The sequence below is a fragment of the Cyrtonyx montezumae genome, unplaced genomic scaffold (assembly GCF_038088225.1).
Source record: "Cyrtonyx montezumae isolate F1298 unplaced genomic scaffold, pur_monq_1.0 scaffold_3, whole genome shotgun sequence".
In the NCBI taxonomy this organism is placed as follows: Eukaryota; Metazoa; Chordata; class Aves; order Galliformes; family Odontophoridae; genus Cyrtonyx; species Cyrtonyx montezumae.
This window is the reverse complement of record NW_027072034.1, coordinates 33,770,507-33,785,725: the sequence shown is the minus strand read 5'-3', so window position 1 is coordinate 33,785,725 and position 15,219 is coordinate 33,770,507. Positions and strand designations below refer to the sequence as shown.

Genomic DNA, 15,219 nt, shown 5'->3' with positions numbered 1-15,219 from the left:
ATTGATCTTTTGTGGATTATGTGCTGCACCTTGACCTTCCAGAGCTGCTTGCTTTTTCTTTAGACTTCAGACCTAAGATTCTTCTGTGCTCCCTTAATGTGTGCTCCTCATAAGCAATAAAACCATGCCTCCTGACTTAACTGCCTGCCTTCTCAGCAACCACACATCTCAGATCGCAGACTTCAGGTTTAGATGCTGAAGTACTTCATGAATGATCTACTGACTCTTTACCATCCTTAGAAAATGAAGTTTCAGAGACAAGCCTGGTTCAAACTCTTTCCTTGTCAGCCTGTCAGGTGTCCCAGCTGGCAAGAAAAAGGGTGGAAATACATAGAGTAGTTTCCCAAAGAAGTACTCATTTGATAAACTGACTGCATCAAGCACACAGAGCACAGGCCTGCTGGAAAGGTTCCCTGGCCCACATCCTTCTGGGGAGCTTTGCGCATGTAGACACAGTGCAATGGGGCAGAGATTGAAGGGGGGCTTCACATGCAACCCTGTGGGCTTAGGTCTGGTAGAAGCATGGCTGTATTCATGTGATGCAGAACACAGAGCACAAAATACAGTGTCTTGCCTCCTGACAAAAATATGAGACAAAGCTGGTGGCCTCAGGCGTTGCTCCCTATGAACACAGCCGAACTCTTTACAAACCTACTGACGCAATGCTCAGTGAACGCGGTGCCAAAAAATCTCAGAGCATCACTTGAGATAAATACAACCCCAGTGTTAATAATAATACCATTTGTTTTTATCATCACGCTGTGTATTTTTGTAATATCTTTCACTGCATCTGGTCTGTATCAACTGTCTAGTAATTGAGTGTTGACAGTAAAATTATGTAAAATTAATTTTGACACCCTTTCTCTGAAGTGTCTGTTCTGTTCTTCTGTGTCCCTGGAATGAAATGTTTTTATACCAGTGATTTTCTTCAGAGAAAACAGCTCCCAGAGTTCCTGTTGCTACAATTCTATCCACAAAACTGAATATGTCATTGCCTGGCTCTATCTCATCATCCGATTTCTGCTTGATAAGTTCATTGTGTTTTTCAAAGACCCACTTCTATATCTTGCCATTATTAAGAGAAGATCAGTTTTTGTTCACTTTAAAAATTTGACCAATGCTAATTTTCTGGTATTCGAACCATGTACCACACACTAAGGAAAGCATCAGGAGTACTTTTTGCCTATTGGAAAAAGGCTGATACCATAACTACTGAAGATATGACCAGATCATGTTCCACATGTGGTTGCTTTACTTTTGCTTGATTGCCGAGAGCTGAATATTTTCGATCAGATCATATTTGTGAATGCATCACGCTTCACTACTTCATCAGGCCAAAGATTCATTAAAGAACTACTTAAAGCTCCCTTCCTAATTTATATTGCTTCTACAAGTTGCTTTGATTTGAGAAATCTCTTTTGCAAAAGGAAAGTCATCCATTGTTTGGACTCCAAAAGGAAATGTAGGTGTTTAATTGGTGGATGTGGTTTTCATTATATATTCCATCTCCACCACAAACTCTTTTCATAAATTGTGACAAGTCTGTTGGCAGCCTGCTGCATCAGACTGGAGGTAGCTGACTTGATAAGCATGTCGCCCAGTTGAAGGAAAACATGAATTCCCTCCAAATTTGCTCAGAATTGCTAATTAGCTTAAAGGCAGTGTCCTGAATTGGCACAGAAAACCACTGAGAAAAAGTCCTGGGGAGATATATGACTATAGCTCAGTAGGGTGTAGTAATACCTTAAAGGCTTTCTGGTTTATTGAAATCAGGCTAGCATCTTTTCTCTGTGTGCACTCCTTATTTACACACAAACGTAGTGATTTACAATCCAACATAGTCTTCAGTTTAATTTCTATGCAGTCCGTATCATGATGGTAAAGAAGGCTCATTTGCCAGAGAAAGCAAAAACAGGAATGTTTTCATTTTTATAAAATCAGTTGCCCCATCTTGCAGGTGCAAGTTCCTTTTCCTCTCAAATGAATGCTGAGGTGGGGGTAAAGCAAGCACTCATCTGGGAAGAGCTGCAATCCTTCTGCTGATAGTTCTCAATGGGGTTTATTCCTGCTCTCATTCAGACTAAAAATAAATAAATAAATACAAATTAAAAGTTTCCACTAACAGAAGAAAATTCTGAGGATAGGAACAGGAGGAAACAGAAGAAACAGAACAGAAAGGGAAGATCTCACTTTAGTCATTCTTGGATAACCCTTTGCATTCCTTTGGATCTTTTCCTAACTTTTCAGCAGTAGGATGGCTAGGGCAACAAGCAATACTCTCAAAATAATTTACCTAGGAAAATGTTTAGATCTGCAAGAACCAACCTGACTCTGGGCTTCACGAATTATTATAAAATAACACACACAGAATTATAGAATCATAGAATCACTGAGGTTTGAGAAGACCACTCAGGTTGTCTATTCCAACCATCAGCTCATCCCCACCATGCCCACTATGTCCCTCAGTCCCATGCACACACTTCTTGAAAACCTTAAGATGGTATTGGGGAGAAGGGTTAGCTGAACTGACAAACTTGACAATATAAAGTAAAAATGAAACAACTCCAGTTTTTCCAAAACAAAGACTTGGGAAAAGTAATTCAGTTTTGACCTGAAACACTCTGTTCAGTCCCTGCACCCGCCAGTACCATCGGAGTCTGGAGTGTAAGCAAATCAAAAGAGGAGAGGAAAGCATCTGCAAAACCACTGCAACATCACCTTCCATTTCAACATTATGTCAGAAAATTGAGGTTGTGCGCATGCTACCAACCAGACTTGGGCTGAGCCCAGATGCCCATACTATTTAAAGATAAGCAAGTAATCCAGAACAGCACATCAGCCAGCTCTCTCCCACTCTTTTGCCTCTGCTTAGCATTTCCTTTAGCCAGCAGCCAAGGAAGCATTTCCAATAGGCTATCTGCATGTGGTCACTCTGTTTTCCACCATGTGGAGATAATTCATTCTAGGCCAACTGACCTACAGAGTAGAGAGAAACCCTTGGTCCTCTGTAGTCTCTCTACTTTTGAACATCCTCAGATGTGGGAGAAGAATACATAATCACAGTGTGGGACTACCAGGCTCCGATCCCTGATCTCCTAGGGACACCCTGACCACCACCACCCTTGGGATAGTCCTCTCACATTCACAGCTCTTAAACTAAAGCCCTCCTGAAAAACAAAGTGATGCAGTCAAGGAAGGTATTCAGAATGCCAATGCTCTGAGGTGATAAGAGCATTCACCTTTCACATACAAAACTTTTATCCAAAGAAATTAGATGGAAAATTGGATTTAAACTTGTAGGGTTTTGAGGTATAATTTGCAAAACTGCTTACTCTGCCAGGAAGAACATCTTTATGGATGCACAGTTGTTTATACTCCCAGGATGATAGCCTGGTTTGAATGAGTATGGACACACTGAAAAACAGTCCTCATGGTTTTAGTCTCCCAGACATGCCATTCCTCCAGGACATGCCCTGGAAATTCTGAAATGAAGAGCAGAAGTCAGCAATTCTGCCAGGACTCCCAGGCAAGCTGGTTACAGTGGAAGCCTGACATCCAGAAGAACTGGAAACCAGCCAGTTTGTGCACAGCATGTCCATCCTGCATGCCTGTATTCAGGTGCATCAGATTTATTATGCATGTTCAGATCACCTGATTTATTACCATGGTTTATTACCAGGTGCAGCAAGGACGGCACATTCAGAACTTTTTGGATTTACTGCACATACACGGGACATCTGTGAGCACATACACTTTTCTCCTGAGACTTCTGAGGAGGAAACACGGAATCCATACTCAAACTTCTGGATTCACTTTGATTCTATTCTTCTCTGAGTGCAGACAAAGACTTCTGGGATAAGGCAAATGCAGCAACTTCAGCATACTCTTACAGAGTAGTGTGAGAAAACTTGTTTCTACTTTCAATCCTCAGGAGACAACTGTGAGAACATAAAGGTGAACTAGCAGCATTTCAATAGAGCCTAGCCTGTTCCTGTATCATGGAGCAGATCCATTAGCACCTAATGAGTTACAATGACTTGAGCTTTAACAGATGACTTTTCTTCCGCCAACTAAATTACAGTAAAAGCAGCCCCGAAATTTTATTAGCTGGCTTTGCATTTGAATATGAGTTGAGGAAAAGAGAGCACCTGAGTTACATATTTGCTCAGAAATTAGATTTCCATTTTCTTTCAAATGGAAAAGAATGTATGAGAGGTGTGTTTCCAATTCATTTCTAAAACTGGGAATTTGTGTGCTTTTTACTGGTATCCAGGTGCAGCTACAGGACTCTGATCTGAAGCAGCAAGAATACAGCAGTACTCCATAGCACTACTGCAAGAAGTATGTTTAATTGGTTCCCACTGGTGCCACGTGGATTCTGATGATGCCCTGAATAATACCCAATAGCTATTACCATTTCAGTAAGCATAGTCCTAAGGAGTTACCTTCAACATCAGTTCCTAAAGGCTATTTTAGGATATTTTGCAGGTTGCAGCATCATGTACACTTTGTTAGTGTACATGATGCTGCAGCATTTATTTAGAAGCAGCGTTTATTTAGGTCATTTGGTAGAGTAAGGGATGGCTCATGCGCCCTCACTGCCTTTGATCTCATATGACCTCAGACTCCAGCCCTCCCACAGATAACTCCACAGCACTGAGATACCAGAAAATCCCAAGAAACCACAGCAGGGAGGTTGGAACTAGATAATCTTTAAGGTCTCTTCCAACTCAAACTATTCTATACACCTTTAACTTTCACCCGTTTGGATCACTGTAGCCCTAAACTACAAGTAACTGACTGTCACTTAACAAACATATCTACTGAGTGCTTTGCTTAGGACTGTTTTGCTGCTGCTACATGTGTATCCACTTGCGCACTGGGACTTCTTAACAGAGGACCAGCTCTATCTGGAATGCTGTAGCAAACAGCATTTCCTAGGCTCAATGCTCTGACTTTTTTCTTTATAGCTCCTCGCTGGCTCCCACTTGTCCTCACCACCAAGGACCATATCAGAAACATTATTAACAAAAAGTCATTACAAGAAGGCTGATCCTATTCTTCAGTTGCCCCATTTGGGCAGTTAGCCCTCCAAGTTCCCAGCGAACACCTTCACGCTATCCTTATGGTGCCACTCATGCTTGGGAGAAACTCTTGTAAACATACACAAAATCACATCATTGTTCTTCTTGAGGTTGTTGCTTAGAAAATCCCATTTCCTCCCATCATGTCCAGACTCCAACATGTGGCAGCACTGGCAGGCTGATGGCTTGCTGTGACCACTGTTTGTTTGGCTGATTGGATAGACACTCTCCGTCCTTCCTTCCTGTCCAGTTTTGCCTATATTCATTATGGCCTTTTGTCTTCCAATTTGTCTGCAAATTGTTTGGTTCCACAACCAGCTTTTTGCTCTGTGTCTGTACAGCACCAAGTACAACAAATCTGGGTCCATAATTAAAGAACAATGGTGATGTAGTAACAACAGCAATGGGCAGAAGGAAAAAATACCACTTGCCACCCTCTCCCAGGGTCAGTGTAAAAAACCAATCATACCAGTTCGTCAATGAAATACTGGTTACTTTGGGAGCGTGAGCAATTTCAGTATTTTAAAATGAAGATTTAAGCTGTTTTTTTCTTCTGCATACCTTTTCAGCCCAGTTTAATTTCAAATTATCCACGCTCTGTTATTAACCATACCTTTTATTACTTTACTGTTTTCCTTTTATCCTTCTCTTTAACCCAAGTGATAATTTATATCTTTTTTTTTTTTTTTTTTTTTTTTGTAGCTATAGGTTACTTTGCTGTGTGTGAGTGTGTCAGAGAACTCATTTTTCTAGCTACTTTGACAAACCTGACATCTTGCAGCTGTTACACATCTTGTTTCAATTACATCTCCAGATAAAAAGAATTCTTAAAGCCCTAAGGCTACAGATGGCTTCCTGGTGAGGGGTTAATTCCAACTTTGGTTTAAAGCCCTTTTGGTGGTCACTATTCTTGAGCAGTTCTCTTCAGACTTCTCTTATGCCTTCCCTGCTTCCCATCCAGCTATCTCTCATACTCTAAGCCCCCCACTCCTCCCTTGTCACTGGGAGGAGAATATTCAGAGCACCAGCATCCATTCCTGCCTCTTCCTGCCCAGAGGTGCCCGGAAGAGAGTGAGCTATCTGCCGCTTGAACCTTATCTCCACACATCATACAGGCAGCTTACAGCAGGGCACAGCTGAAAGAGCACAAATCAGCACAGTGACAACTCAGACCACCGCTAATCCCTCATAAATTCTGGGCTGCCCCACAGACTTGGGAAGCTCTTGACAACTGGTGATGCTCTCAGCATCTGGCAAACCACTTGTGTCTAATTGGGTACCCTGAGATATTTATACTGTGCTTAATGGTTACAGAAGAGATTGATCACCCTATTCTTGGTATCTATCCAAAAAGGGTATATAAAATCCTTTGATCTTGCTAAGGCAGCAAAACATGTCTAACTATCAGTTATGTAAAGGTGGTTGTTATTAATTTGAATACTGCACAGAGACGAAAGAACAGAAGTACCGTATAATGAGATATATTAAGACTACAAAAGAATTAAGTGAAGCTGTTATGTTATGAATCATGATTTTATTGTTTAGCAGTCAGCTCTTGATGTAATTCAGATAATAATGAATGGGCTAATTCCTGCCACCTTTATTCAGGCTAAACTTCCATTGACTTCAAAGAGAAAGTTGTCCAAGTCAGGACTACAAATTGTTGCATCTATCCCATTATTTGCAAATGCTTTTTGGAATATAAAGCATTTCCTTATAATGGGCCATCGCCAGTAACAGTAACATTTACATAATAGAAATCTCCTCCATAAGTGTCTTTCATGTTCAAAAAAGACTTTTTACTCCTATTGCAAACTCCCATTTTAAAAGTTCCTCTGCAAACCCTAATGTTTATTAAGGCACAGAAATGTACAGAATTTTGCAGTACCATTTTGATCATCTTTCCTTCTGCCCTCTGCTCAACAGTTTTCATTTCATTTTACCATATTTTTTTTTTCTTTTTCCCATCACGAGAACATGTTATTTATTGATTATTAGCAGAGAGATGATTTATCATTGCAAATATTTTTCTTTTTCATAGAAAACAAAGTGCCAAAATGGAAAAAATGTGCTAAGCCTTGTTACATTTTAACAGATGCCAGAAGTACTTGAGGAAACAAATGAATAAGCACTCATGCATCACCCTTTCTCTCACTCTATAGTTCTACAAATAAGTTAATGTCCAACATAACATGTCAGGTTGGTACCGTTAAGTAATTCTTAAAATAGAAGCTCAAAACTTGAAAACTGTGCTTAAGTGTAAAATTTTGTTTTGAACAGGGCAGGACTTTTCAGGTTTTTGAAAAGGTTTCTTTTTCTGATTATAAAGTATGCACCTCCATCTGGAACTTATTTTGATACTGTGAATCTAACTGCTTCTGAAAAACACATGGAACAATGGATGGGCATTACTTGATTGTTTTAAATTGAAATTAATTAATTATGAAACAGCTGCAATCATTACTAATTTCCCCTTTCAGTGAAAATGAATTTACAGGCATTGGCAAAGCATACAAAAATAAATGCAGAGACAAGAAAGTCTGTAAGAAGGGAAGTCATGTAGAATTGTCTATGATCTGTATTTCAAGAAAGTAAATAATTAATAGCTCCGAGGAAGCATATTAGAGATTGCTCTTTCTATTATTCAGTCACATTGAGCAGAAAAATAATGCTTTAAATCTCAACAACAAATGTAGCACAGGACTTGGTATAGTTTACCTTCCCAGATAATCATTTTTTCAGCTGAAAACAGCAATTTTTTTCACATTACAACCAGACTGTGAGTTGAAAGAAGCTCCTCAGTCATTTAGTCAAGACAGATGAGCAATGAGTGTTAGAAAAGCTACTAAGGCATCAAAAGATCTACAGTCAAGGCCATTAAAGACTAGCTAATCTGCTCTAGTTCTAATTCTCCTCTAATGGGTTTCCTTAAATGTGCTTTATATCAGCTGTAATTAGTTCAAGATACTGCTACTTCTAAGAACAACAAAAAAAAAAGGTTGCATTTCTACCACATAGTATGTAATCATGTTCACACAGCCATGCACCCAGGCGAGGAGGTTCTTGAAGAGTGTTGTAACAGACACCTTGCTTGGATCTACAAAAGCCAGTGCAGGTCTGCAGAAACTGCATTTATCTCTACTTTCCTTTCACGGGGTTATCTCACTGCCGTTTTACCTCAGATGTTGCAGAATCAACTGTGGTAAATAGGCAGAAAAACATTAACACACACATATTGGAAATATGTACACTTTTCCTTCTTATGCTATGACATTGAAACAAATTTTCATAATCAGTGGCAGTGACAAATAAACCCAAACCCACAACTCTTGCCACTTTTAAGATAGAGCAAGACCAGTTTTTGAAGAGATCCACTCCTTAAAAAAACATTCTTTCGCCTGAGACAGCAGACACATTCTATGACCAAGAAAAAACATATACTCCTGTGGCCATTTTGGAGCAACCTACACAGTGAAAAATGGTAGAGAACTATAAGCTAGCTGCAGACACGTTGCTATATCCAAACACACAAGGCAGTGTGGTAATACTAATTCAGATCATTTGGGATCATGGTGGCTTTCTTGCAGGGAGCCTAAATAAATGGAATAGCACACAATCTCCTTTTGTACTAAGAAATTCCTGACAGCCTTCAAGCCTAACCACAAACAAAGCATATTGTAACATTAATTTACTCTTTAAACTGGTGACATTTAACTAACTCAAGGTCATCATCCTGGAGAAAATGTTATACTCTCCTTGCCAAACAGAAATGAAAAAAAGCACACTTAGCTTTTATTGTTATTTTGTCCTTTAAAAACAGTTGATGAAATGACAGGTTCCCTTGCTGGCTGCTTCAGAAACAAACAAACAAACAAAAAGCAAAAACATTTTTTTCTATTGGATGCAAACCAACATCATTGTCTTCTCTAAAGCATCTCTGACAACACAATTCATTCTTTTGTTCTGGACTGAGTTTCAACCATCTACTGCACTTGCTGTTCTAAGGCAGAGCACAGATGCATTAAAATTATGTCAGTCCCTCTTACAATCCACAGACCTGAGAGCTGAGCCCTTGTCGTTAGTCAGAAATTGTTGACGACAAAGGAAAAATCCACCTTCTCTTGGTGCACTGCTAGAAGGTAGGCACTATCCAGCAATGTCACAGCAAAATTCAAACCCTCACTGTGGAGGTTTAAGATATCTGCCAATGCCCATGAACAGGCTCTCCAAAACCTTCACAAGAGACCTAAGCAAAGAAGACAAGTCTAGAAATAGGGAGATGGATGGTAGGAGAGAGCATCACTGATAAGACTTCTAAATCAGATCCCTACAAATGCACACTTCACCAATGTTTCTCCCTACTGACCCACTTGTCTGTCATACATGCAGTAAGAATTGATCACTTCTCAAAGCAATCAAAACATATGCAGTGTAAAAAGATACTGCCTTTGTCCTCTATTTGCCTAGTCTTGCCATTCAGTCAAATGAGCCTGAGCCACAAAGGACTCTTTCTTTGGTCCCAGAGTTGTGAAAACAACCACACGGAAAGACTGGGTTACATTAAGGAGTTGTGTGGCTTTGTCGAATACAACCCTCTTGTTTTTGGTTTTAAGTACTTGCAGTTGTGGGTCATCTTTATTGAGAAACAAAGCACAGCAACAAAAAGCTTCTTAGCAGAGATTTCTGGTCCCTCCTGCACAATTTTAAGTGTTTCCTGACTGCTGAGACCACTGCTGCTGCATTGGAACTAATTTATTTAAGAAAAAAAAGAATGTAAAGGATCTCTGAGGATAAGTTTAAATTGCATTCCAACTGTCACATTTCCCAAGATACACCATATCCAGGTACTTGGTACATGCATGCAGGTTAAAATCTTCCTAAGAGAATAAAAGCCAGTCAACTTAAGTCACTAACACATACTTGTTGTTTGTTTAAGGTACTGAGAAAGCCGAGATACCAAGCTGTAAGGAAGGAACTTAAGTAGCTCTCTCCTGCATTTTTACCTCCACGAAGACATAGAAAATATTTAGCACAGAATGTTAATAGTTGCCAGTGTGTTCATTTAACTGCTGTTACACTTCATTCACTCTTTCTCCTAAGTATGAATTCATTGCCACGCACAAATTATTCAGAAATTATATAGGTTATTACCTGAGTATTCAACTACAATTGTCCATTTTTGCTCTCCTGAGACCTTAGGCAGCAGCAGCAAGCGTAATCAGTGTCCTAACATTGATTTTAGCAGACAGAAGATCAGTTAGTGGCCCCACTGGTAATGCTGCAAACACTCTTCCATATATGGCTGATTTGCTCACTTTTGTCAGATGTTTAATGGAACAGTGCTTTTCAGCCATCCAAAGGTATTTGCGGAGTGTTTGCATTCTGGGGAAACGTGCAGCTTCCACTAGAAAATAGCGGGAAGTTTCAAAAGCCAGTGCAAGATGATCATCAGATAAACCACCCCAAACACACAACAAAGTGGGAGTTGCCTCCTGACCCCACTGTCCCCTTGGGCTGAATTCCTAGAAAGGACACCTGGGCAGAAAGGTGGTGTGGCAGAAAGGTCAGCAAGGCAGGGGTAGGCCCTGTGGGCTTCCCAGGAGATGGCAGCCACGAAGCCAGCCCCGAGCACAGCAATTCCCACAGAGCAGCAGGGCAGGGCTGACAAAGGGATAGTCTTGTTCCAAAGGAAGCTGACAACTTTCCTCGCTTCTACTTTCAGTTTTTTCACAAAGCAAACCTGTAGTTTTCATCTGAAATTAGCCTTAGAGCTAACCAGCCCATGCACAATGACATTGTCTCTGGGGCTCATGGAAATTACAATTCTTTTGATATCTCATTTTGTGAGCATGTCACTTCCAAGTTATGATTTGTTCACTGTTAGGTGAGATACTTACCATCTCACACAGAATTTAACGTCCCTGTTTTCTTGCTGTGGTTAATACATATTTTTCTTCATTTCTATTGATTTTCTTTTATTACTGCTATTGTTAATAAAGTTATAACCAGACTTTCAGATATCTCTGAACATATGTTGTGAGTAATTGCTGAAATTCTTTTTATCCACACTTAGTTTCATTGTCATAAGTATGACTAGGAAATGGATTAATTTGTTAGACAAGGTTAAAAACCTTTCAATTAAGCTGTTGCTTTTTAGTGACAGTGTTGCAGAGATGTTGCTACTGATACATGGATGACAGGAAAGATGTGCCCATAACCTGTATTAAATCTGTGTCTTTTTCTTTTTCCCTCAGTAACTCGTATGTCTCCTCCACTAGTTTTAAGAAACCTTGTTTTTTCCTCAGAATTTTCACACAGAATATGAAACACGGTGGTGGTGATGGGTTGGTGGTTGGTCTAAGTGAGCATTCCAATTTTAATGATTCTGTGATTCTAAATACTGCACACACTTCACATCTTCTCTGGAATCATCTTCCCATAATCTCAAGAGGATCCTGCCTCAGCTTTTCATGGAGAACACATTCAAACAAAATCTGCATGTCCATCAGGAAAGCCCAGTGTGTTGTTGGGTTCATGTTTCAGACATGGGCACCTGCGGACTTGGGTGTTCATGGTCCTCAGTGGAGAGATGAAAAAGCATAGCCACTGTCCCAGTGATGTATTGACATTTCATTTATCGTTAGAAAAAAAGACAACAAAGTACAAGAATTAAAAAAAATAATAAAACAATAAATAATAAAACAAGGTGACTGTAAATAATGTAAACCAGAGAAAATGAGCCAGATCCTCATCTAATACAAAACACCAAAGCGTCAGTGGAGCTCTAAAGGCTTGAACCAGATGAGGATGTGGTACATCACATCCAGCAAATGAAAGCTCACATGGTCCTACAGGCGTATTTTTAAAATAATATTATTCAGCTGATGCTTATATAGTATTATGGCCACGAAAAAGCTTGCTGTTATTATTTATACTTATTATGTTTAGTACATACAATTTATTCAGTGCTGTACCAAAAAAAACCCTCAAACAATAAAAGCAATTCCTGACCCAAAGGGCTTGCAGCCTAAAAAACAGGCATCAGGAGCAAAGAACACGCTGTGTAAACAAGAGAAGGGAACAGCCTATAGTTATTACACTTGTTATTGTTTGCTCATGATGTACAATCATCACAGGAAGAGCAAATTTTTAGCTGGGATCTTGGTGAGGGGAAGGCAGTAACTGTCAGTTGACACTGGGAGGAAAGCAGAACAGAAAGCACCACAAAGATGGAGACAACAAGGAAACAAATGAGATTTCAGGGTTACAGGTAGAAAGAGGCCAAGGTAAAAGAAAAGAAACTAGGGACAGAGTCCAACTCATAGGCTAGAACAGAGCTGTAAAAGAGATGGGACATAAAATCTGGTACATAACTATTTATTTATTTGTAAGAGGGAGGTATAATGACTGCTCTATCTGTATATGGGCAGCCTGGCCTGACTGCTTACCCCACTGAGACAATGGCTTGAGTGACTCCCTCACTCCGAAAAGAAACCACTGCTTACTGTGATCCAAAAACAAACACCTGGATATTCTGCTTTGGTTGAAGAAGCATTTCTAGAATTTGTTTTCTAAAATTGTCTCCATTAGACTGTGTGCTACAAAGTCTTGATTTAGACAAATACAAAACATAGCGACTAAAAGCTAGACAACCTGGGATCAAGAAGTTACAAAAGGTTCATTTATAAGAGCGCCTGATGTCTGGACACTTTTTGTTAATAGCAACTTCCAAACAAAACTCTCATTGACTTCAAATGGGGCAGGAACAGACCCAAAGATAGCAAATGAGCTGGTAACTCAATACGTGGTCTGTACAACACACCAGGCCACCTTACGCTGTGGCATTTGATATTGATCGCAGCTTGGAAGCTCTACAGCACTACTTTTTTTTTTTTTTTTTTTTTTTTTTTTTAAAAAACTATCCAACCTCTATGGAACTGATGCTAGCTCAGAATATCCATGATTACCTGTGCCAAATACACTGACTACACATGTGGCTTCTTTTACCTAAAGACTGTTTTGTTTATGGCTAACAAACATACCATGCTCAAAATTATCTTCTAGTTTGACACAACACAGTAAGGAATTAAATAAATCTGCAAATTGTTTTTAATGAACATGAAAAACTTCTGCCTATGCATCTGCCTTACACAGGCATTGAGGAAGAAGGCCCTTTACCAATGGGCCTTCACCAGGGTTGGCCATGTGCTAAGCCCAAGCAAACAGCTAAGAGCCTGGCTGAATTTTGGTGTGGGTTTGTTAAATAAAGCAAACAATGACATCAATGCCTCCAATACAGAACCAGTCCTTGTGCTCTTTGGTCTCCTCACTCTCTGCTTTCCAGCACATGCAATATGTTTTAGTGCTAATGAAGATCTTCCATCTCTTTTGTCTGGTGTAAATGAATATGCAGTTATGACATTGGACACTACCCATCCTCGAGTCTGGACAAATCAGATACAAATAAAAAGAGGCAAACAGGAGGTGGGGCTGTATGCTTGGAACAGACATGCTACTCAGCGGTCACGAGGCCACAAGTGACGTTGGGATGACTATCCCAAAACGTTCTAGAAACAACTTACCACGTGGACACGAGTTTTGTTTATGCCACAGATTGTGTGTTCTGATGAATTTTATGTTCGAGTTTGTACTCATCCATTGCTATGTGAATTACTGTAGTTTTCTGGGAAGCAGAAGTATTAATGGCACCAATAAAACCCAGGAAAAGTGCCCCATAGTAGAGAGAGCTTACAGTATTCTCCCATTTCACTTCACTGGTTAAATGCTGTCTTACAGCCCTGACACAATACATTATTACATTTTCGATGTTATAGCAGAGTAAAAGACATAGCACGTATTAATTGGAGAGCAAATTCATTAACAGCATAAAAGTAACAATCAATGAGAATTGATCAGTGTTCTTCTGTTCTTCTGGAAAACCCTTCCCATACCCTTTAGATTTTCCAAGAACATACCAAATAATAATAACAATAATAATAATAAAAACACTTGAGAAGACTGAGCTAATATTTAATTACTGCACACTTAAGCAAAATGTTCACCAAATACTGCAAAAAGGAGATTTTCAGTCAGAAGTTAAATGCACAAATTGTCATTATAGCTACATTCCAAAGAATAAAGGACAACATTGTCTCTTGCTGCAGAGAAAATTAAGTCTCTTAAGTGCCTCTAGCACTTGCTTGTTATCTGAGTGCTATATTTTATTTTCCTTTTTGGTCACGCAGCACCCACTCAGATGCGGCTGCTCCTTGACATCATCTCTCTAAGTCATCTCACTGCCTTTTGTTGGTTTCTTTTTCATTACAATTGGTACCACTTTCAAAGTGACTGTTTGGAAACATGCACCAAAACAACTGCTTCGTGACAGAACCCCTCCACCTGTGATCTTGGGTGTTCCAACCCAAGGCCATGAAACACAAACCTACAAAGCCTGGGCTGAAGCCCCTGACCTTCTCGCTCAGGATCTGGGGACCCTGTTAACAGAGGTGAGAGCTCACGAAGGAGTGTGGGCCTGCTGTTACACAGCAGCTTTTAACTGCAATCTGAAGCCCTTCTGCTGAACCCGGCTTCTGAACAGCAGCACAACACAGGGAAAACAAAGAGACAAAAAAAATCTATGAAAGCACAGGATCATTCCTAACACCAATACTGACACTTCTAAGTGTCACTTAGCTGGGAGATGGTTGTCTCTTTGGGTTCACACCTAATCGTTGTGCCTACTGCGGTCACTTCCAAGTGGCCCCCCAACAGCCAAAAAACATGCTCAAAGGGTCACAGAGGCGCAGTCCCAAAGCCCTGGCTCTCCAGACTCACTCTGCTGGCTTTTCAAATTCAGTACTAACTTGGACAGCTAGCTCAGGGAACGGGATGATGAACATCATCATGCTTTGGCTGGGAAAAAGCAAATTGCTCTAAAGTTCATTCAACGAGAAGGAGAACATTTGAATGCATCAAGATGAAGAATATTCGAATGCATCATGATATTATCTTCCTTGCTCTTGTTTAGTAGAAACCCCACGTAACTTAATTGTTAAACTGTGCGTACGGACTGCAAGCTTAAAATCAGACCCAAGATAAACGCTGTGCGTTGGATATAAACCGAATATTGGTATCC

The 15,219-nt window shown here is 40.0% G+C and overlaps 1 protein-coding gene across 1 annotated transcript in view; it reads right to left on the bottom strand.

The window, feature by feature from the left end:
- The window catches only part of AFF3 (ALF transcription elongation factor 3), a 317,423-nt gene that overhangs the window by 301,170 nt on the left and 1,034 nt on the right, over positions 1-15,219 (bottom strand). The window lies entirely within an intron of this gene.